Below are 24,574 nucleotides of genomic sequence, written 5' to 3' on the forward strand. Positions count from 1 at the left end.
TAGGGGCAACCGAGCGCGTGAGAGTGAGCGAGACCGCCGATACGAGACCGATCGGACGCGAGTGAGGGGAATCGGCAAGGCCTTCCGAGCAATAGTTAGAAAAAGGATAGACAAGCGACGCTAACTGACCAGTCAATCGTTATCGGCTTAGGGGTAGCTAGGCTAATAGGACGAAACCGACGCTATCTCTGTAACCAGTAGGCAAATTAGGCGCCAAGACCCAACCAATAAACAAATTGCGTGGGCGAAAAATATCGGTATAGACGGCGCTGAGACCCGGCTTAGCAACAAACCAGCCAATCAACAAATAACTAAGGGGAAGTAAGCTAGGAGAAGCGGCGCGTCGCCGAAAAACGGCGCGCCAGTACCCGTTGAGCCTTGCTGACGAGCAGTACTCGTTGAACTCTGCTGACGAGCAGACCCCGCTGAACTCCAGTACCAACCAGTGCGCCGCTGAGCCCTGGTGACAAAGGAGAATTTCCGCGCGAGTGCCCAAGTATTGTTGAGCAGTAATGAGCAGTAGTGAGCAGTAGTGAGCAGCAGTGAGCATTAATGAGCAGTAATGAGCAGTAGTGAGCAGCAGTGAGCATTAATGAGTAGTAGTGAGCATTAGTGAGCAGTAGTGAGCATTAGGGAGCAATAGATAGTATTCGCAGCAGCATCAGCATTAGCAGTAGCTCAGCATCGGCAGCAGCATCAGCATTAGCAGCAGCTTTAGCAAAAGCAACAACGGCAACGCCAACGACGACGATCGTAGCGGCCGCTACAGCGCCCTTGGCGGCGGTGGCCGCAACCGCAATCACTCTTAAAATTTGCCGGAGTAAGTACGCCTCCCTATTAGTTCTCGCATGATCGACGAACGTGAAATTGCCGACCGCCGCGTCACGGGAGTGTCGCACGACCCTCGCGCGCCCGATGATACTTTTATTGCCGACCTTTCGAGCATCTTTTTGTTGAGCCGTCGTAGTGTACATTGTTCGGAAGACGAAGTTGTCGCGTGATTGCCAAATGTCCGCGGTACGGGAGTGTCGTACGACCTTCGCGGGCCTTACGCTTCGCGATCATATACGTTTTGCCGTTGATTTTCCGGACATTCCCCTTGTTGCGCCGTCTCGTTGTCCTGTGTCCGAAAGACGAAATCGCCGCGTGATTGCCGAACGTCCGCGGCGCGGGTATGTCTCATGACCTTCACGCGCCTGTCTTCGTTGTTATGCGTTCTCGCCACCGACCTTCCGAGCATTGTCTTGTGCGTCGTTATACCGTCTGATATCCGAGAAACGAGTTTTTCTAAGTGCGCGCGTCTATAAATTCCTTCTCCGAAGCCGGTTGAAAACATTACGCGAGTCGCGCCAGACCTTCGTTTGACCGGCAAAATTTCGGGTACGCATCGTTGTCTTTGTTTCGTTACGCGATCATCGCTATGAAGCGCTAACAACATTACGAGCAGTGACTAACCTTCGCGCGACCGACCAAATTCTTATGCGTATTTACCTCAAGTGAACTGGAATTTTTGCCGCGAGTAAACAACCCGACATCACGTAACTGTGTCTGAAATCCGAGACTATTCATCCGAGTTATGGTCCGCCTAAATCAATTTCGCGTCGTAGTACGCCACTCGCGCCCCCGTTAACTTAGATCAGGCTGACCATCGCGAAGGCTTGACTACTGGGCTAACCTGGGACTGTGGGCCTAATAAATCTGAATCTATTTAAATTGGTTTCATTATTGACTGCGCCCACTTGACTGTCCCATCCACCGCTGCTTTCGTGATCGGTTTCGTGGTTAGTTAGCGCGCGCGCGAGTAATTTAATCGCCACCCAGTTTGATAGCAGCTGTCGCGGAGACCGCGCTACCAGTTGGCGAAGGATCGGAGGAAGCCCCATTCCAGATTGCTAATCCGTCAGCCGAGGCGCCCCTGCGACGCCTCCCTTGATATACCCGCTCCTTAGCCAAGAGTCATCGTGCCCCGAATCACACCTGACTAGCCGAATGAGCCGCAGCCGTGGGTGGCCCGTAAAACCACCCGTTGCCCCCTTCTCTCTTTCACTCGACGCGTTCCCCTGTGTCGAACCCGAACGATCTCAGTCTAGGATTTCGCGCTTCCACTCTCATCTCCCACAGGTGATAGCCCGAGCGCGAGACCAACGAGGACGACCAGAGGAGGGAGGCAGCGGGGAAACCACCCGACCATCACAGCGACCAGCAGGACCACCGCCGAGCCGAACCAGCTAGCGTTGCAGCGCTACCTGCTCTCCTAACGCGAGAGCCCGGTAGCTGGCGCCCAACAAACAAAATAAAGCTGCACACGTTACGTTCGGCTCCCTGCGCCGCTGGCGACAGTGCGAGACCGGAAAGATAATTGTCATTTATTTTTCCCCTCCCTCTCCCCCGTCGCAATTTTAATAATAGGCGATTTTTCTAATGAAATTGTTGATGTAATAATGGTTTTGCGGCAATGTAATAACAATTATCGTTCAGCGGACAGGCAATATGATCAATAATTTCCAAATAGGAGGCATCCTGATAATAGGACAATACAATGATTATTTCGAATAACTCATGATTGTCACCTTCAATGCCAGCGTAGATATAAAGCTTACAATGAAAATAATGTTGGCGTATTGACTATCTTAGAAGCTGTTCATATGAAACCTCAAATTAACAGCCGTTAGTTTGAAGAAGAAATGGGTGTACCAAGAAAAACATTTCTAAGAATTCTACAAAGTTTCAGATATCTTATCTACCACTTCCATTTAGTCCATAATTTATAATCAAATTATATTCAAATGCAAATTTAATTCTACAGATGAGCTTTCAAAATGATAGAAGAAGATTTAGCATTTTTCAGATAAGTGATATTCTCCGATAAGATAAAGATTTACAGAGATGGAATACTTAACAGATACAACTGTCATTATTAGTTAAATCAAAATTCAGACTGGCACAGAGAGGTAAACCACCAACTAAATAATTAATGATTATTTAGTTCGCCCATATTTTTTCGACAGAAAAATGACTTACACTTACTAACAAGACAAAGAATGTGGCTCCAGCAATATGGTGCAGCAACAGACTTTATCTAGATACGAGTAGTACGTGAATTTTTATATGAAAATTATAGTGAGAGCTGGATCGGAAGGAGACGTCTAGTTGAATGGCCTTCTAATTTAACAAATCTAGCATCTACAGATTTTTACTTATGAAACTTCGTAATAAATGGTATTTATTTTCTGGAAACATCCAATAGCTAGAGTGAACATGATATATAGTGTTAATCAAGTTTGCGCAGTGATTTCCAAAAAGACTCTGCTAAAAAATGTTCAGCACTGTCACAGACATTTGAATTTATGTCTTCAGGCTAATGGAGGTTATTTTGAACAAGCATCGCGAAGAAAACAGAACTTACTAAGCCCACGTCGTTCTTTTTGGGTAATGTTAAAAGTAAGATTAAGAACTGAAGTGAATTTTTTTATTTAATATAACTGTTTCTAAATAACTCAGATTCATTCTTCCGTCAATGAAAGTCAAATGTAAATTGTAAAAAAAGACAATACTCACAGGTTCAGGAAATTGACGTAAATGTCGAAAAACTATACGATAATTTCCTGAACCAGTCAATGTTACCATTTTGCCCATCAAATCGTAGAAAAACACCACAGGACATTACAGCAGGGCATAAGTGGAATGCTTGCATACATTTTTTACGTTATACGATAAACCGGGACTTAAGTAATTGTTTGCGGAATCTACTGTTGCCACATTCTTAACTGCCTCATCATAAATGCAATGTATAAGTGATTTCTCATTTAAATTTCTACTAATAAATTTTTATCTGTAGTTTTATAATTGATCTGCTCTTTAAGTCCCTCTTGATTAAAGCTCTGTTCTTCAGAAACTATTTCATTTTTTAATTCGTCCATGCTATAAATTTCGAGTTTTTTTATTAACCAATTTTTATAATTAGAAACTTTACAGTGAATGAACTCATTTTTACTACTTAAAAACAGAGTTTTCAGTATATGTATTAATAAATTTTTCTTGTCCAAAATACTCATAAGGGTAATAAATTTCATACACAAATCTTTAACAAGAGGAAATATGTTATCAAAACATTTTCAGCTATTACAAGTTTTCATTACATGTACTATATCTAATCTTAATAAGCATGGCTGTAACGTATGCTCAATCCTAATAAAATTCGTAAGTTAGTGAGTGTATTCTTTATAATTATTATTATCAAAACTGTACATATTTCGTACTATAAAGTTAAGGAGTTATCATGTCGAGCAGACAGCATTTGTGCGTAAGGGGATATTTGTCCATTAATAAACACGATAAACAATGTTTTGCATAAATCATCCAGAAGCATCTAGCGAACCAGAATTATAGTTTAATTCATATACTGCTCTTCATAATGAGAGTTGATGTCTAATAATATATGTGAAACGAATGCATGGAAAAACTATGGATGTAGCTTGTCATGCGAACTAATAATAAAATAATATAGTTATCTCCTGTAGCTATAAGAACATATTTCATACACGTGTATTCGTTGCACACGCGGGCCGACCGAAGTAGAAGACATAAGATAGGCCGAAACAAACAAACTGTACGCGGTAAATACATGATAGACCAGAAATGAAATAGAACATAGACAGCTGCAAACTTAAATAAACAATTAAGCTATATGAATCTCTCGGTTCCCAGGATATACTTGTTCCTGAAGGAAGTGGTAGGGACTTATCTTAAGTTTGTGAGCCCCCGAGAGGGACAAGCGCAGTCAGTCCTGTACACGATCTCGCCTTGTAAAGACATCTCTCTGGAGCTCTGTCACTTTATAATAAATATTATTATTATATAACTGCCGACTTCGACGCCTAGATTCCTGCAAGTACCCACACGCGCCTTATAACTCGACCATCGCTACCGCAGCGTGTAAAACTTGCCGTGACAATCATCAAAATTGGTTGACAAGCTGTCTGTAGAAATAATTATTATTATTTCGATTTTATAACATTATCCAGATCTTCACTATTAACACTAGTAGCTCTTTCTTCTTAAAGCATTTCGCTATACTTACTTTGATACTGAATTAAATTTGGAACTAGATCTTTAAATTTCATCATGACAGCAGCTTCATCTTCTACTATCACAGTAGATTTCTTATAAACTATTCTTTTAATAATTTATTTTAAAAGTCAGCACGATATTACTGTCTTTTCGTATGTTGGATGTCTTTCAAACCATAATTAAAAATATTTCACAGTCGAGATCTTTATAGTCCGGTTCAATCGACAAATATTTTTTCTTGGAATCGCTAACTATTTTATTTTTGTTGTTAAAAGCCATGCACACATCATATTCACTTAATTCCGTATTGCATTAGAGATAATCTCCGTCCAATACTCTTGTAATTTTTCATATACTCTTCTGTTTCTGTAAACAACTCGGATTGGTTTCATTTTCAAACTATTGCTTTTTAAAATAATGACACGGAAGTTCAAAAATATATGTAACTTTTGATTTTTGCCAATCCAAAAAGTAGATGTCTCTATTGTACTTTAAAAAATTACTATCCAAAAATTTTTAACAAATGATATTGCAATTTTTAGAAAAATACCATTGTACAGTTGTTATTGATACTTTGCTCTCCAGGAAATTTGTTTCCTTTTCGATCTATCTCCAATCTTTATGGAATAGCGGCAAAACGTCTCCATTTTCATCAAATAAATTATACGATTGTAAATTTCCAATAATAACATAGCCTTAAATAGCAGCAGGTTTCCCCGATTTTCTCTTCATTGGTGAATGAGTACCTTGTTCCATAATATTTTGAAATAGATAACAATTGTTGTTAGGTTTCATATTTATTTATGAAATTTAAATTGTTATTATTTTTAAACTAATTTTATAATCGTTGTCGTTAATTACTAAGATGTTACTATATATATATATATATATATATATAGTCTGATCTGTCTCTTTTTTTCGCTTTTTACTGTGCAATAGCAACCCGCCACACATCTGAAAACTGAGAAAAAGCGCTCTCAAAATTAGGGCGCTACTTCACATACACTCTTGAATGTGTTAGGATACTTGATCAAAATCAAGGCCATATAAGGAGTGTGACGTCACAGGCGTGGGAAATTTATTGTTTATTATAAAAAATCAATAATTGTAAGTTTTAACAAACGAACAAAAACATTTTTTGTCTATTTTAATGCGCTTGTCTCAAATTTGAAGTTATTATGATCATTTAATACGTATTTATTAACTTAATTTAATTTTCAAGTAAATATCACCAGTAATTTTACAATAAATAAATATAATGCGAATTTGAATATAAAACAGTGATACTAATACCTTGAGAAAGAGAAACAAAAATTTAACACTTTGATAATTAATTTTTCTTAAAGTTATCGATAAATAATAAATTTATAATTTATTTAAACATTTAAAATTATGTTGGGACACAGCGATCCAACTCTACATACATGTAAAATCAGTGAAAACGATTGTTATCCGACTGTTGATTTTATAATAGCAAAAAAGATAATTTGCGAATTGATTTAATTATTAATCAAATGCCGTTTGTTAAATTGATGATTTTTATTTTGAATAATGTTCCGTGTATCATAAATTATTTTTTGGTGTAAAAAATTCCAATAATCTTATTGCGAATCTTGTGTTATTCATTTATTTAACTTTAATCTTTTATAACTTTGAGAGTCGATTAAGAAGCAATTTATACTAAAAAATTCGGCATTTTTAACTTAATTTTATAAATCATCAACTTTTAACTTTGCGTGCGCGATTTCGTGACAAAGCTTATTTAAAGTTTGTGCTGTGACGGTAAACGTCAGATTAGCGCCAACAATATAACCTAATTGCTGCCTGGGAGGGCAGCACCTACCGGGGGGACGAAAAACGTAACGAAGGAATTCGGCGCGCGAGCAGACGGAACGCGCGCGATTGAAACCGAACCAGTGAAGCACTGGTCATCGTCACGCTCACCCGCAACTACGACGCCGATTGCCGATACGTGAGCTAGAGATCGAGTCATAAAGTGAAGCTTTGACCGCCGTCCCGCTTGTCCGCTTTTGTTTTGCTAATACCAATTAGTGTGCCGTTAAAGCCGATTGTTGAGAGAAGAACGCCCGGATCAGTACCAGGTAGCAGTGATCGCTGTCGCCAAGGTGCCATTCAACCACCAAGGAGACCCGAGCCGACGGAGAAACATCGCCTGCGAAGAGATCGAGAGAGTGTGTGTGAGGTTTCGCCATCGAGGGCGAAACCACGTGTGCGCGAACTCGCGATCCGCGACATAAACAATAGGACAATTTTCTCACAGTGCAACTCGTCTGTGTCACCTTCGTACGCCTGCGATATTAAAGTAAGCTGGCCAGCTTTATCTCGCGATCGTGGTTGCATGTCTAATAATTAATTTCTGAAATCCGAAGCGTACATGTAACGGCTCCAATAACAAAGAGCAGCGAGCGTCCAGACAATACGTGTTGTCGATGAGCGAGCGTCGATGTAAACAAACGCGCGGGCCGACCTTATGTAGCATTTGAGTGATAATAAAAGGTTCTGTTCGTGTTACTAACAAGTGTTTTCGACTCGCTTACTTCTTTTTGCTTCCACTCACTTTCTTATAGCTTAACAGATTTACTGGTTGACTGACGCCTGTCTCCCCATGCTCTCCGGATTGCGTTTTGAGCATAGATAATTACATTCGCCCTTTCAACAAAGCCGCGCGAATAAAAATATAATTAAACGGTGCAACCCCGTTACAGTGCAAATGTCAAAAATAATAGAAATACTTCGAATCCTACCTTGTCTAGCAGCGCCAGCATTGTTTACATTGAAATAAAGACTCAGCCATTTCCTAAGATTAGTTTTCATTATTTAGTGGTTAGTCTTGCTATTATCCTCTCCTACATGATAGTATAAGAGCTCAACTCATAAGACCTCTCTTATGAGAAAAAAGTTACCTTAGACTATCTCCTCTCCTAATCATATTAATACAACTTAGAGATTCAGCTAAGTATTTCTTACGGCGCTGTCTGGCCTTTTTCTGATAGATGCAAGGATGTTTAGCCGCGTTTTAAACGGCATGTTGAAATAACAAACTGTGTAGATTGATACTATGTTCACTCTTCGATGATTGACTTCAATAGCGTTTCTTGTAATACACAGACAACTATTATTTTGATCATTTCGTGTATCTAATACTTGTTCACTATCAAGATTATCTGATGTAACTTTATCATCACCAAATTGAGTATTGGTGAAGATGTATGAAAAACAAATCTTGGATAGTTGAGTTGAAAAAGCGTTGACTTAAAAAGGATGTAGAATACTTCAACTGATCACTTTTATTATTTCACTGGAAAAGCCTTACGAATCTACTGAAAAAACCTCAGAAATCTCTCTAGACTTGGCGACAAACACTGATATTTCGAAGCAATCCTTTGGAAAAGCCTTGGAAAATGATACTAAATGGCCTCAGGAAAGGAGATTAGAAAAGCCTCACGTAGCTCTCTTGACTTGATAGCAGGTACTGGTAATCACAGACGATCTTCCCGGAAAGGCCAATGGTTTTATAAGACTCCTCACTTATAGACATTCGTTAGATTCGTAAATTTTGGAATTTTCTACTTTGTTCCTACATAAACTCTCACCAGTCTACGCAGAGTCCTTCTATAAGAATAGCAAAGACCAATAATCACTCTCTTGAAACGCATTCTGAAATTGCCTTTCTACATAAAAGTGGAAAAAGTAATCAATAAATTGCAAGCATTTCGAGAATAGCGAGAACTACCGTTAATTATATCTTCTTGAAGTTTCGAAAAACAGAAAGCGTCAGGAATAAAAAAAATTACCGGTAGACCAAGAAAAACGACTAAATCAGGAGATAATTACATCGTGCGCCTTAGTATTATTAATCGACGTCTTACTGCTCCTCAATCGTGCTCTGAAATCAACGAACACTTTTGAAAATAAAATAAGTGTTTCTATGGTAAAACAGCGACTAGTTGAGAAAAGTCTGTCTAACAGAGTTGCTGTGAAAAAAATCGCTTGGAAAAAATTAATCAGAAAAAAAGACTTTAGTGGACTAAAACACATAGAAGTTGGAGCATTAGTCAGCAGAAGAAAGTACTATGGAGTGATAAATCCAAATTTTATGTTTTTGGCTCGAAACGTCGGATCTACGTGCGACGACGAATAAACAAGTTCTCAAAAAAATGTATTGTTCCATCCGTGAAACATGGAGGTATTTCTGTGATGGTTTAAGGATGCTTCGGAAAATCGAAAGTTGGCGATCTAGTTAAAATGGATGGCATTATAAAAAAAGAACAGTACAAACAAATTTTGCAGAAAAATATGACTCCATTCGGTACAAAAATTATTAGGAAAGAATTTACCTTCCAAAAAGATAACCATACGAAGCATATTTCCAATATGTATAAAACTTATTTAAAAAATTTATAGAAAAAGAAAAAATTAACCATCATGCATTGGTCCCCGCAATTACCAGATATCAATCCAATAGAATTACTCTAAGAAGTAGATCGAACTATACGTACGTAAGGTGCGTCCGACTTCCAAATCCCATTTATGGGAAATTTCACAGCAAGAATGGAAAGAAATCACGGGTGAGAAATTGGGTAAATTAATAGGAAGGATGCCTCGATTATGTAATGGTCATTTCAACAACAAAAATGTTTAAATGTGAAAAAAGAATTGTGATAGTACGCATGTACATAGATACTGACTTATGTAGTTTATCAAGACGTCATAATTACAAACATAATTATTATTTAGTACCGTAAAGTATTATTCAGTTGAAACTAAAGTTTGTGAAATAAATAGTAATTGTATTTTATTTTCGAGTTGATGAAATATGATGAACTAAAATCGGATGTTATTTTTTTGTTTTCAAGTTGTACAGTATAAAGGACTAATGCTTGTATACGTTTATTTATTTGAGAAAATACAAATATTATATGTTAATATGTTATATATTCCTAACTCAATTCATGATTCTAATTAATACTATTTATCCGATTGACAAAATATAGAATAATGATTTGAACCTCAAAATCAAAAAATTTATATTCTCTAAAGCTTCCAGAACTTTTTTTTCCAATAACATGTTTCTCTATTTATCGAAATTTCCAAGCTATTTAACCTTATATTAAAAGAGATTTTTTCATATAAATCGTTATAATTTTGCTTACAAAAATGCTAGAAAGATCTACCAGGCGGCATTTGTAAGGTCTTGGAAGTACCTTTCAAATACTTTCAGTCGATTTATTACATAATATTTGTTCACAAAATGGCGAGGAGTCTAAACATATCCAAAGGAAGTCTTTTTTTTTTAATCTTTCAACTCTAGTACAATGATAGAGAAACTAATTTACATGCATTCTAACATACATAGGCTGAAAGATGGAAGGAAACCCTTCAAATAACGGGCTGCAGATCTTCCTACGATGTTTCAACAAGAATTACAAGACTTTTAATTTAATACAATTTTCAGTTTAGGTGGCCAAATTTTGATGAGTGTAAGTGCACACACACACACACACACACACACACACACACACACACACACACACACACACACACACACACACACACACACACACACACACACACACACACACACACACACACACACACACACACACACACACATATATATATGTGTATTATGGATAGACACTGGAGTAGACAAATAAGTGAATATTTAGATCTAATATTTCCATATAGATGAATAGGACTAGGTGGTTCTGTTGAATAGTGCTCGCAATCTCCAGATTTGCAAAGTTCAGATTTTTTCCTGTCGGGATATTTAAGAAATGTTGTTAATACCAACCATCAAAAACCAGAGAAAATATGAAAGAGCACATAATATTGGCTTATCAAAATATTCTAAAAGAGGTTTTGTTGTCAACTGTAAGGAGTTTCCAATGTAGAATCAATTTATGGTTCGAAAATAATGGGCAATACTTTGAAAATCTTTTGCGATAACACCTTTCTCATCTATATAATTTATTATTATCAGTCAGTTTCTTTTCTATTAATCAATGAATTAATAGAAACTTATGTACTCGTAATTTCTACAATATCATAAATTGTTACACTTTTAAACAATAAAAAGGAATTCTGCTAGTACCATCGATTATATTCATTATTCATTAAGTCTTTTAAGCTACAATCCTTAGTCGCAAATATTTTCTAACATTTTTCGTATCAAAATCATAAAAAATACCATTTTTAAATATTCTTTCTTTATTTTGGTCTTAATTTGACCTTGGTATCGGATCTTTTCAATATCATTTCGGCCGTAAAATTTTCCGCTCTCTTCGAATTCTCGGTGTTAAATATAAGGGTTTTTTTTTAAAAATTCACTTTGATCTTCAAATGATCTTGAAATTGAAGTTCAAGGTCATCGCTCACATGACACGTAGATAACCCGTACTATCCTGTGCAATTTTCGTCTGTATAATTTTTTCATACGGAGACAACTTTTTAAAGTATTCAGATCCGTCATTAAAAATGTGATACACTATAGAATCGGCTATGAAAATATGATTTTTTACAAAATTCGAAAAATTGGTTTTGATGATATATAAAATATTGCGTCAAATTGGAATCTATATTCTGCATTGGCTGGAAGCATTTACATACATTTTTAAATTTAGCAAAAGAATACCACAAGGTAGTATAACTGCGGTAAGCTTATTTAAGGTATATTATAAGTGGGCATATTATAAACAGTAAACATAATATACATTGGTAACTTCAACTGAATCATACTTTAACGTAAATTTTTGTTTAGAAGTTGTGATTATTAATGACACGTGTCTATTGAATATCCTATACTTGATCAATTCAAAGCAAAAAAAAATACAATATTTTTCTGAAATAACGATTTATCAAATAATGGAAAGATTATTCAGAAAATAGTGGATTTATATTTATAATAGGGATAGAATGAAGTTAATTAAAGTATAAAATCTTAGAGAAAATATTTTTAATTAATTTTTTTTAAGTTTAGTTTTTTAGGGCAAGTTGGCAATTGTGTACATAATTATGATGCACATGAACTATTCTGCACTGTAACATATGTGAAAATTAATATACAGATATATTGTGTTATATTTTCGGTGCACAACAGTTCATATGCATAATAATTATAGTACAGGATTACCAGCTTGCCGTTTGTAGTAGCCTTCAATAAGGCTTTGAACTTATTATTCATTGTGTTTATTTGATTTAAATTCTTTGCTTTCATTTTATTACATCTTTTTCTTCCGTTAAATCTGCGATACTTTATATTAAAAAAATATAAATTAGATTGCCATTATCCTTTTTAAGAAAAATTTAGACATAACAATTATCTCTAAATATACATTTAAAAACACAATTCATTATAGAACTAATTCTTCACATTTATATATCTACTAGTTTATGAAGTTGAGATAACTGTAAGACGATATAAATTAATTTAATGTATATTATCTATGAGATATCCTATTATATGTAAGTTAAATTCACCTAATTACACAATATCAATTGTAATAACAATTACTTTCTACATATTCATGATTTCCAATATACTAGAGTACATTAGAATAAATTATAATAAAGTACAAAGTAAGATAATTTTCAATGTATTGAAGCTTTATCATATGAGTACTGAAATTATGAAAAAATTAAATATCACCTGTGACGGGGTAAGGTGGGCTACGCGGTGCATATAGGTTTGCGCGCAAGCCTTTTCGCGTGCGCACGGATAGTGCGAGCTGCGGGAGCATGGCCGTGCCGCTGCGCAATTGCCCCCACGGACAACCACAAACGCTTCCTCTGCGTTGACTCTTGCACCGCGACCTTACCTTGGGGGTGTGCCCTTGCTTCTGGGCGAAGTTCCCGTTATTTGCTTCCATTATTTTTCCTGGGCAGTCTCAGTCTTACTCGGAAGTATAGCTAAATTTAGCTAGCTGAAAATGGACGCGAAAGCGCGAAGGACAGAAACGAACATATGAATATGAGATGAGAATGAGCACTTCTGAAGGGTCAGTCAATGATTAACATAAGTCGTCCTTTATTATCACAACGGTATAGTTTATTAGTCAACGATTCGTTTATAAATTGAAGTCTGCATAACCATGATAATTCCTAGCACCTAGCAGGTGCGAGCGTCGCCATATTGTTCGCTGCCACGTACACGCAACGATTATTGATTCACAGGTGTGTTATAACACGCGCACAATTATGCCGTCGAGGTTTCCGAATTCGCGTGAGATCGGCCGGCGATCTACCTCCGATTATGTCTTACATGACGCACGTAGGACGATGACGGGTCGCACGAGTGTATTGCTCGGAGTTGGCCAGCTTACATCGCGATATGTGTTTTTACAGTCACTCAGATTTTCTCAATCGGGGAAGAAGGGTATTCCTACACATCCTCTGACGGCTGGTATATATAGAGGTGACTACTCTCAACATCTCGCGTCCTCTGAAGCTCGCTCAGGATGCCCTTCTTTTTGGAGAAAGAACACACGGTATCATCTGATGTCGTTTAACGTCAAAGCTTAAGTGTGGAGAAAACATGGCCGGTCTCTCCTTCTTGAATCTCGTACGCAACGCGTGTCCTAATTTTATAGCCGGTAGGCGCTGCCCCCACGAGCAGTCCCACTGACGAGACGAGTGCACGAATATAACGTTCATCGTTACACACCAGGAAATAAAAGTGTCTATTCATAATAACATAAAGTCTATTTAATAATATATAATTACAAAACTGTAAAAAATAAAACTCTGTCAACGGGTTTCACTTCTTTCTTGTACAATACAGTGTTGGCAACAATAACATGATATTAAATTGTTCAAAATATATTACGAAAATTAATCACTGTCTTTACAAATATATTTATAAAACTAAATATTAATCTTTAATTGTATTATTTAGATTTGTAATATATAATTAGAACTGAATCTTCAAGAATGATATTTTCATTACATATTTATGAATATCGACATTGGCACTGTAAGGCACATTGAAGTGAGAATAATATTGATTCGTAATATGGTATTAACCCTTGCATATCGAAACCCTTTTCCCGAGCAAAGTGACTTTTTTTATATTTTATTTGTAGGCTTAAACGACGATCAACCTGACGTATTTTTCAAAAATATCGATACGTACTATTTTCGAAGCGAAGTGAAGAAAAAAATTTTTAAACATATATATTTAACAAAAATTTATACAGAATTATATATTTTATTATTAACGTTATAACAGAATTATATATTTTAAAAATAATGTAAACAAAATGTATAAATTTTTACTTACATGCTTGTATGATATATCGCCTTTGAGTGATGAAAAATACCGCGAACTTACGGGCTGCATGAGTTTGCGAGTACACAGGTAAACCTCAGATGCTACGTTTATTATACCGTTTTAGTATAAAAAATCTTAACACCAGCGCAAGTTGTTGGAATATACCGGTATAAAAAACCGGTTCGATCGATTGGGTCCTAAGACCCACTATCTTTATGTAAGATACCCCGTCAACAGCATTATATTTTTAAACTCGGAAAGTGATAAATTTTTGTACGTTGTCTCATAAACAAGATCCATCCCTCAGAATAAAGAAAAATCTCTATTAACCCTTTTTATTCAAAAATAAACCATTAAAGATTCGGATTTTTGTGAAATCCTAATTTTCATTCTCGAGCGCTTTTTTAAAAGTACTAAACAAAACGGAAAAAAATAACAAAAAAATTTAATTTTAATGGCCAGAGGACTTTTTCTCGGTTTAAAAAACACAACTAAATCAGTAGATTTGAGAAACTATTTAATTTAAGTATTTAACAGCATCTTGAAGAAAGTGGGTCTTACAGAATCCATACGGTACGAAAGGATTAATTTTGGTAAGAGATCTTTTTAAAAGTTTTGATAATCAATTAATTTATGTTAAAAAATACAATACTGTCAATATCTGCAAATATTTAATTACAATGATTTAAACTATTGAAAAAAATATTAATTTATAAAATAATCACTATACTAAGCGTGATAGACTTATATTGATTGACATTCAAAACATTAGTAAATGGTATAAATAATCATATAATTAAGTAAAAATATTCCATATAAATCTTTTGTAAATAAATATATGTGTAAAAAAGCATAATTCATAAATCACATATAGTACTTATAGTTTTCAATTTTCTAGGTCGTCTACGGTTATCCGTAAGTGTGCGTTGGTATAATAATCTGCAAAATATATTCATGAAATCAAATTGTATCAAGAAAATATAAATATATTTTTATTAAATTTTAAGATTTACTTGTATTACTTGATGATGGTATATAATTTTCCCTATCGTAATTATATCTGTCATCTGGAATAACGAATTACATTTAATTATTAAATATTGATTATCTTATTACAGAAACTATAATATTAATATCTTACTTGTCCTATCGTTAGAAGTTGACGATGAATTAAAATTTCCATTATGTTGTGAATTGAAGCGAGTATATAAATAATAATTAGCAATATGTCGAATAAATGCAATAAATAAATTAATGTAAACACAGACACACATACAAAATTCATTATTATCACCTATGTTATTATCCAAACCATTGAAAGGTTGAATAGAATTAGTAGTGTAATTCAATGTTAAATTTGCATCTAAAACAAACCATCAAAAAACATCACCTATGTAGTAACTCAATAATTTTGTAACGAGAGTCGCTCATTATTGTCCTCCACCACCGTCGCAAGCATCAGTCAGTGGCCCGCACTACATTACTATGCGAGACTCCGCGCTGCACGCGCATCCGCAAAGAAGAGAGCGAATGCGCGTGCAAGCGAAAACCGGCATTCACTCGTTCGTTGTTTTTCGACCAGAGTGAAAGAGTGAGCCGTATTTGTCTTTAAAAAGAACAACTAAGTTGCACAATCAATGATAGCGGAATAAATTGAAAAGGCTATCAGTGGAGATATCTAGAGGTGAGTTCCTAGTCGTTTACTATCGTCAGCTTTTTTGTGACCAAATCATTCACCCATGAATGCGACGCTCCAATCACCGACGATCACCGTAGCTTAGGGCAGAGTTTGTGGTCTTTGTCAAATAACTCGCGTGCGTAATACGCACGATCACGTTGTTTTTATTGTAATCTCGTTTTATGTGACCGCTTTAGCTGCGCATCCATCTATGGAAATGATATCTCTCTCTCTCTCTCTCTCTCTCTCTCTCTCTTTACGACGCGACGTTAACAATAAGTGCGTGGCTTCCGAAAAAGGTGTAAATTCGCTTGTAGGATGATTGATAGGTGGTAGCTTGTAGGATAGGATGATAGGTTGATTAATAAAACCTCATACGCTGTAATTGAGTGTCTACTTGATTTTCCCGTTTCGGACTCCTTGTTCGTCGATAATATAAGTTTCGAACTTAATTTCCCTTTACGCGCGCATTACACGATTTGCGCACGACATTTCAGATCGGACACTCCGATGCGAGAACACGTCTGCGCAAGTACGCAGACACTTTATCGGTGCGCACAGGAGTAGCCAAGGTGAGTCAGCGATATACGAATCGAAGACGAAGGTGATAGGTGAATGATTTAGTCTAATTCTAAAAAGAATACCTCGTTACAATCTATGCTTTAAAAATCATTAAAAGATAATAATTGTACAATTATGAAAGGCTAAAGTAAAAACTTCATTATTAGAAACAACAATTCCTCGTTAATATATAAGTTTTTCGAAAATTTCTTATATCGCATGACAATATCGATATTTTCAAAATAACTTTTTTCATAATATGCAATCTAAATTATTATTACAGAAGTCTGATTTTATACAATATGTTCTAATATAAAATTATTATATATAAATTTTATTTTTAGGTAACTTAAAAGAGCCAATGGATTTGCTTGTACAAAAAATATGTTTCATATTTATGATAGTTTGAGTAACGACAATTTAACAGATTAAAAAAAAAGAATATCGTTGAAATAATAAAATTAATCTAAAAACGATGCGATTTGAAAAAGAAAAGATCATAAAAACAATAACATTAATAATAATGTAAAAGGAGCTATACATAAAAGAATCGCTCGTAAAAAAAAATCAATCTTGAAAACGAAACAATCAATAGATCGTAAAATCGACATCGAAAAATGACAATCGTAGAATCGTAAAATTAACAAAAGTCGACAAGAATCAAATGCCTTACATAAGAGAACTGCTCGTCAAGAAAAAAATCAATTTAAAATGAAGCGAATTAAAAAAAATCGTGAAAATAATAAAATTAACAATAAGAAAGAAGTTCAACACAAGAAAACTCGTAAAGAAAACAAAATCAATTTTGAAAACGAAGTAAAACAGAAGAGAGAAGCTCGTAAAATGAACAAAATCAATCTTTCTGCTACAAGATCGTTTTTGCTACAATTAATTGTAATACCTAATATTATAAGGCAATAAAATACATACTGACATTTTCGTAGTAAACATTATCGATATATTTTTTATATTATCAACAACAGATTTTATTTTGTTGTGAAAGTTTCCCCTAGCTTGCTGAGTTTTTAACAACTTCATATCATTCATTCTTAACATATGACTTATTCAATATCTACGTAGAATGTATTACACGAATAGATACATATGTGCTACTGAATATAAGGTCAAATTGAAAAATTCCGTCATAGAAAGTAGCGTTATCTTTTGATTACTTTACTTATCATTAATAGAAAAATTTGAGTATAAGCCTTATTCCAGGTTCGGTTGATGTATCAAACGACGTAGTTACGGAAAAAATTGTTTCAGGTTGTGGTTTCTTGAAGAACAAAAATGAAAAATAGTCGATGCTGCATAATATAATATGTGAAATCGTGATTAATGTTATAATCATAATATAATAAGTCAAAATATGTCTATTATCTATAATATAGTAAAATTACATGAAACTTCTAAACTTTATCATTATTAGTTTTATTCGAATTTATCGAAATTTTCAAATTAGCCCTACTTTTTTCAAACATTTTTTATTTTTATTCATCGTTTCTGAAACAAAATCGGAATATCACATTTCATCTGTTGACCAGTAATTTCTATAGCTTTTATGAATATTAGAAATATAAAAATGATAATATCTAACAGTTTGTTGAAATGATCTGGATCTAATTCAAAATTATTTTCAGTCGTTGCTTGAATAATGTCATTTTTCATTTTATCAAAAAACATTTCAAATAATTATCGAGGTTTCTTCATAGTACATTTTGTTATATTGCATCAAAATTATATATATCTGATTCAAGGTGAACATTGTATGATCATTTTTAATCTAACCATTCCTATTTATGTGAGCCTTCAAACTTTTCCTCGTTCACAGAAAAATTTTGATAACTTCTTCATCAGATAAGGCTACTGCATCAGAGAACATAGAAATTTCAGCAACTTTTCCGTCACTATCGAGATCTTCTACGTCATTGTTATATTCCTCGGGTACCCCTATAACTTCATGATCATTTCCATCTTTGCCATTATGATCATTTTTTTCATCAACATTACTATCAACAGTAGTATTCTTTGTCGACTTACGTTTTGGCATAATTTTGCTAGTTTTATAAAACTCCTTTCAGAAACCGAATCTAATAAATATTTATCTTGAAAAAATACTCTGCAAATGGAGAAGCCTGTCAATTATCTTCAAAATTACTCGAAGAAAATAGTGAATATGCTTTAGCTATCTTGAAAAAGATCGTTAGAGAAATACATACTTCACAATATTCCATAAGATGGAGCATTTATCAGATACCCTACTGTACAGCATGTATTAGTACCTTACTGTCGGGTACTGTAGGGTAGGAAAAAAGACTAGTTCTAAAAAATCCAGAAACAATTGAGCAATTAGATTTGCTATTGATTTCACATCTACGATTCCAATGGAACGATTCGATCAAACAACTAATCGTAAAGTACTAATTAAATTTCCTGGAGCATTCAAGACATACAACAAATTAATAAAAGGAGTTGATCTTCATGACCAATACTGCAGGGATCTAAAAACGAATATTAGTTCAAGGAAATGAGCATGAGTTGTTTTGTACAGATATGTCTTCTTTGACAAATGCTTTGATTTTTTATAGTATGATGAACAAAAAGAAAATAACTAGTAAAGATTTTACTAACAGTGTCGCAAAGTCATATTTAAATCAACCTATTGAAAATTATCAAAGCATTTTAAACTTACAATGTCTGATCGTAGACGAGTATGTACAAAATGTATTGTGAGAACAATACATTTATTTTATTATTGCTATGAGTGCAAAAATTATTTTGCGATACTCGTTTCAGAAAGTATTATCATATCCATAATAAATCCGCAAAATCTTCACAAAAATTATGTTAAACTAACAATAACTGTAATAAACGTACGAATATTTATTACGAACAATGCCAAGAGGATCTATGTGCAAGATGTTTTGATCCTTATCATCTTGAAAAAACAGATGAATAATTTCTTCCAGTATTGCATCAATTATTTTGAAAAATATTACAACAAGGACTTGAAGTTCAAGGAAAAATTTAGTAATTATATTCGCAATTTTATCAACATTAACTAAAATTACATTTTACTAAACATTACTGACGCTATTTGGATTCGCCATGTTGTAAAATGAACATTAGTATTGTATTCAGTGATATGAAAAACATAGGAATTGAGTACTCACTCACTGGTATTCACTATTTTGGTGTTACCGATGCCATATTGTATCCTCCATTTTCTAAAATTGAAAATGAACACTATCTTTGTAATTATTGTTACCAACTTTTAAATCATAGGTAGTGAGTATATACTTACTTATTTGGTTTTTATTTTGAAAATTTTAGATTATCCGATTTGTCAATATTTCCACGTATGCCATCTTGGAAAAATTTTCCAGGAAAATTTCTAATGTCTAGGCTTATCAAAGAAATAATATCTTTAATATAAATTGCAACGATTATCGAAAATCGTTTAGATCCGCGTACTGGATTAAGAGCGAGCGAGAGCGAGAGCACGAGAGAGAGAGCGCGTAGGGGCAATGACCGGGAGGGGAGGCTCCGACCGGCAGTATGACTGTGTCACTCAGTCGGTCTACAGTGTCGCTAACCTTTTTCCGAGCCCTTCGAAGTTTTCGCGCGTTTCCTGGTGACTTTGCGAGCTTGAGTGCGTGGGTGCAGTAGCAGCAGCAACAGCAGCAGAAATAGCAGCAGCAGCAATAGGAGAAACAGCAACAGCAGTAGTAGCAGCGACAGCAGCAACAACAACAGCAGCAACAGTAATCGCGGCGGTGCGACGAGCAGCGAAGCGGCGTTTCAGCGATTCGCTAGTCGGATACGGTTGGCCACCGTATCCTCATCGTTCTTGCGGTAGGTGCACCTTTCCCCCTTTTATTGTTATAATTTGCGTGCGATACCGCGCAGCGAGCGCGAAGAATTTGTTCGTTGCGCGCGAGCGGTTAGTTCGCGGCATCCGTGGTTTTCTCTCTCTCTCTCTTTCAGCGTGTCTTGTCATTCACACGTGCGTGCGTTAGACTCTCGGCAGATTCCCCGTGTTATTGATTTTGTTGAATAAATCAATCATCATTTTTATTTAAACGAGTTTCGGTTATTGTGTCTTTCCTTTGTCCGGAGGTCGCGTCGGTGTTTATTTACAGTGGATTCGAATTCGCCGGTTGCGTAGCACGAATCGTGCGAATACCGATAGACGCGAATCGACAACTCAGATTCCAGCGGCGGCCGCACGAGTGCTACTAGCAAAGGGCGACAGCGCCGCCAAGCGGTGAGTTGGGGGAACCCAACTCGGAATAGTAAGAGACTCTGCGCAGGCGCACTCCGAGACAAGGTAGGTTACTGTGCTCTAAGCACAGAGATAACAAGGCTTCGTCTAGTCGTAATAAAGGTATTTTCTAGGGATTATCGACTAAGCGACAGCCTGTTACAAAATCTAGATTTATTATCTTGGTTCTATAAATTTCAACAATTTTCTGAAGGAAAAATTCTAATGTAACACTGAATTTTCATCAATATTCAAGACGCCATTTTGCAATTTTTCGTGGAAATATCCCAATTCTGATAACAGATTTATAAAGAGCGGAAATTTTCACAATAGTAAAGTCACTTTGAATATATAATTTCGATTATTTGAATGTTTTACTCCGTAAAGAATAAATCAATTATAAATGGGCGGGTTGGGAAGAAAAGGGTAATTGAATATTCAAATTGTATTCATCATAAAATGTGAAATTAGATACAATGATAAATCATAATTGATTATGTTTAATATAGTTGGATATAGTATGTGTTATCAACATTATATCTTACACGATATATTGATAACACATATCATACTCAAGTATATAAAAAGCAAACAATTATAATTTGTCATTGTATCTAATTTCAAATTTTACGATAAATGCTTTTTCAATATTCAATTGATTCAATATGATCAAATTTTAATATTGAAGATTCTAGATTTTATTCATTTTTGAATTCAAAATTTACATATTTTGATCTTCATATAATATTAAAAGAATAATTATTATACCTATCTTCATTATTTACGATCACATACGAGTGGATATATCTAAAATAAGAATTATTAAAAACATATATTGATTCATTATTATTTATTCTGCAACGGTAGTCGATTCGATTAATCGATCCGTTCGCCATTCGTGCGCTCGCAATGTTAGTTCGAACGACTAAGAGAGAGAGAGAGATAGAGAGAGGGCACGCGAGGGTTTGAAATTTTAGTTAAGCCTCAGCTGCTTTCGCGAAAGTACCGCCGAAGTTTTTGCACTGTGTTTCGCCGTTGAAAATTGAAAGTTTCCTGGGACTATTTTGATACGTGCGTGAGTGAGTTACGAGGAAGTAGTAACAGCAGCATTTTAGCAGCGGTAGCAGCATTGCAGTAGCAGCAAATAGCAGCAGATTCAAGAACGAGGTATCACAGCTGATTGATCCGAGGAACATATTTCATCTTCACTTCAACAATTACAGCTGATCACCGTAATTGCACCGCAGGGTGGGTGCACCTCCCTTTATTGCTGCGCGACAAAATACATTCGAAAGTATTTTGTCAATCGCGATACTAAATTTCTGTATTCGCGCCGAGCGTTAAATTTCGCGGCAATTTTCGAATTCTCTCTCTCTCTCTCTCTCACTAAATTATAATTTATAATTGTGAACCCTATCGCGTGCGTTAATCTTTCGGCCGATAAAAGACTGTAGTTTTTTATTGATTGAAACTTTGTTAATTTTATTCGCCGTTTACGTCATTTCATTTCCTATTAGCAATTTAAATTAAATTAAATTATCAAACGTAAAGGCGAATACACGTATAACTATACGTGTTTAACGGAGCGGAGGTTAGTACTACATCGTGGGAGTTAGTGCTTAAATAAATTTCTCATTTTTTGCTAGATAACCAACACGTTACAATTCTTTATAAAAAAAGTATTTTACAAAGATAAGTACTCCATTGATATATCATCATAATCCTAGTTGTCTGCTATTTTCAATAATTGATATATTAACTCCATCTTGTACTATAGAAAAAATTATTTGTTATAATTAGTAATCATTTAAAAATATTAAATATTGATTAAAATAATCAATATTTAATATTGCGATAAGTTGAAAATGTTTCCTTTTTTATGATTTTTTCATCTTTAACACCTCACAACTTACACACCACTAAAATAAATTATATTTATGAAATTGTAACTATATATTACATACATATGCAATGTCCGAAAAGTTCTAGGATAGTATGATAACTTGATAAGAATGCATTTTTGGAAAAAATGTTTCGTACAACAGTTATAGGATTTCCACTAGTTATTTCATGGTGACCTTGAATTTGACCTTTAAGATCATTGTAAGGAAAATTGGGTTTTTTAAATAAGAACTCATCTTTTTGACCTCAAAGAGAAAAAGAGCAAGTTATTCGATGATGGCATAACTCTTTTCCTTCTAATTAAACCTTGCCAGATCAAGATCAAATACCGCTGCGGGAGAACATCTGATTATGACATCAAGTTATAGCCAGTTACTGCAGAACTTTTTACAGTTCAGCCAGTCAAATTAAAATTCTGCAGAGTCTTAAAGGTGTTTTCTCTTAAAAGTGTTATATTAATTAATCGCTTACAATTAACGTTTAAAATAATTTTGATATTTGACAGGACAATATTTGTATCTTTCATCGAAAATTGGACACGTCAAAGCCGGTCGCTTAAACTTTTCAATTATTATTTCATATATAATAGATTTATTTTGTTCGTTATTGTTTCTTTAATTAATATCTTTGCAAAGCACCGAAAAATGTTCATTATTTTTGAACAAAAAAAATTAGGTCAAAGTATCAACATTTTCAACGAGTCTATAATCTCAGCACACAAGACAGAAAATATCTATAACAAGCATATTATATAGATTATTTCTATGTAATTTTTCCCGCTGAACACCACTCCGTAGTCAGAAGTGGCCTACCACGTTTCGTTTCCTATCCGTTAATAATAAGATTATCCTATCACTGGTCATATTTTTGTTGACTTATTTGATTTGTGGCGGTAAACGTCGAATTAGCGTTAATAATATAACCTAATTGCTGCTCGCGGGGGGCAGCACCTACTGGGGAGATTAGGAACGTAACGAAGGAATTCGGCATGCGAGCAGACGGAACGCGCGCGCTTGAAATTGAACCAGTGAAGCATTGACCGTTAACGAGTTCGCCCGTGTAGAGGAGATCAACTGTCGCTACCCGAGTTACCGGAGCCGAATTCTATTCGCAAAGCAGCCAGACGAGAGTGTCAGAGATTGTCGCAGCCGAGGTGCCGTGCAACTCACAAGGGCGAAGGCTTGAGCCAGCAGGCAAAAGTACCGTGCGCTGTGATAACGCCAGTGCGTGCGTGAGGTTTCGTCATCGAGGGCGAAGCCACGTGCTTTTAAGTTCGCGACTCGCGACACAAACAAACAAGAGATCTTTTCCGAGTGCAACTTATTGGCGTCATCTTCGAGCGTCCGCAAAACAAAGGTAAGCTGGCCAACTTAATCTCGCGATCGTGGTTGCATGTATAACAATTAATTTCTCGTGTTCGAAGCATGCATGCAATAGCTCTGTTAACGAAGAGCAGCGAGCGTCCCGACACTGTGTGTCCTCGATGAGCGAGCGCCGATGTCAACATAAACACGCGGGCCGATCCAGTGTAATATTTGATAGACAATAACAGATTCTGTTCGTGTTATTAACACTAGGTTTACGGGACCCGTCAATTTGACGGATTTCAAACTTTGAAATGAAACACGCAAAAAACCATAGCATTAATCTTAACTATTTTGCATCGTAAATTTATAATTTCATTAAAAGAGTTTATACGCACAATTATTATTTTCCTAAGCTTTATAAATTTTGAAAATTGTATCTTGTATACCTATTTCTACGGAACCTGTCAATTTGACGGGTTAGCTGATTACGTCAACAATCCTTA

At 35.2% G+C, this 24,574-nt stretch overlaps 1 protein-coding gene across 4 annotated transcripts in view; it reads right to left on the reverse strand.

The window, feature by feature from the left end:
• The window catches only part of LOC131672620 (double-stranded RNA-specific editase Adar-like), a 623,043-nt gene that overhangs the window by 127,835 nt on the left and 470,634 nt on the right, over window positions 1-24,574 (reverse strand). The window lies entirely within an intron of this gene.

Source organism: Phymastichus coffea, unplaced genomic scaffold (assembly GCF_024137745.1).
Source record: "Phymastichus coffea isolate CEN01 unplaced genomic scaffold, Cenicafe_Pcof_1.1 PCOF00012, whole genome shotgun sequence".
Lineage (NCBI taxonomy): Eukaryota > Metazoa > Arthropoda > Insecta > Hymenoptera > Eulophidae > Phymastichus > Phymastichus coffea.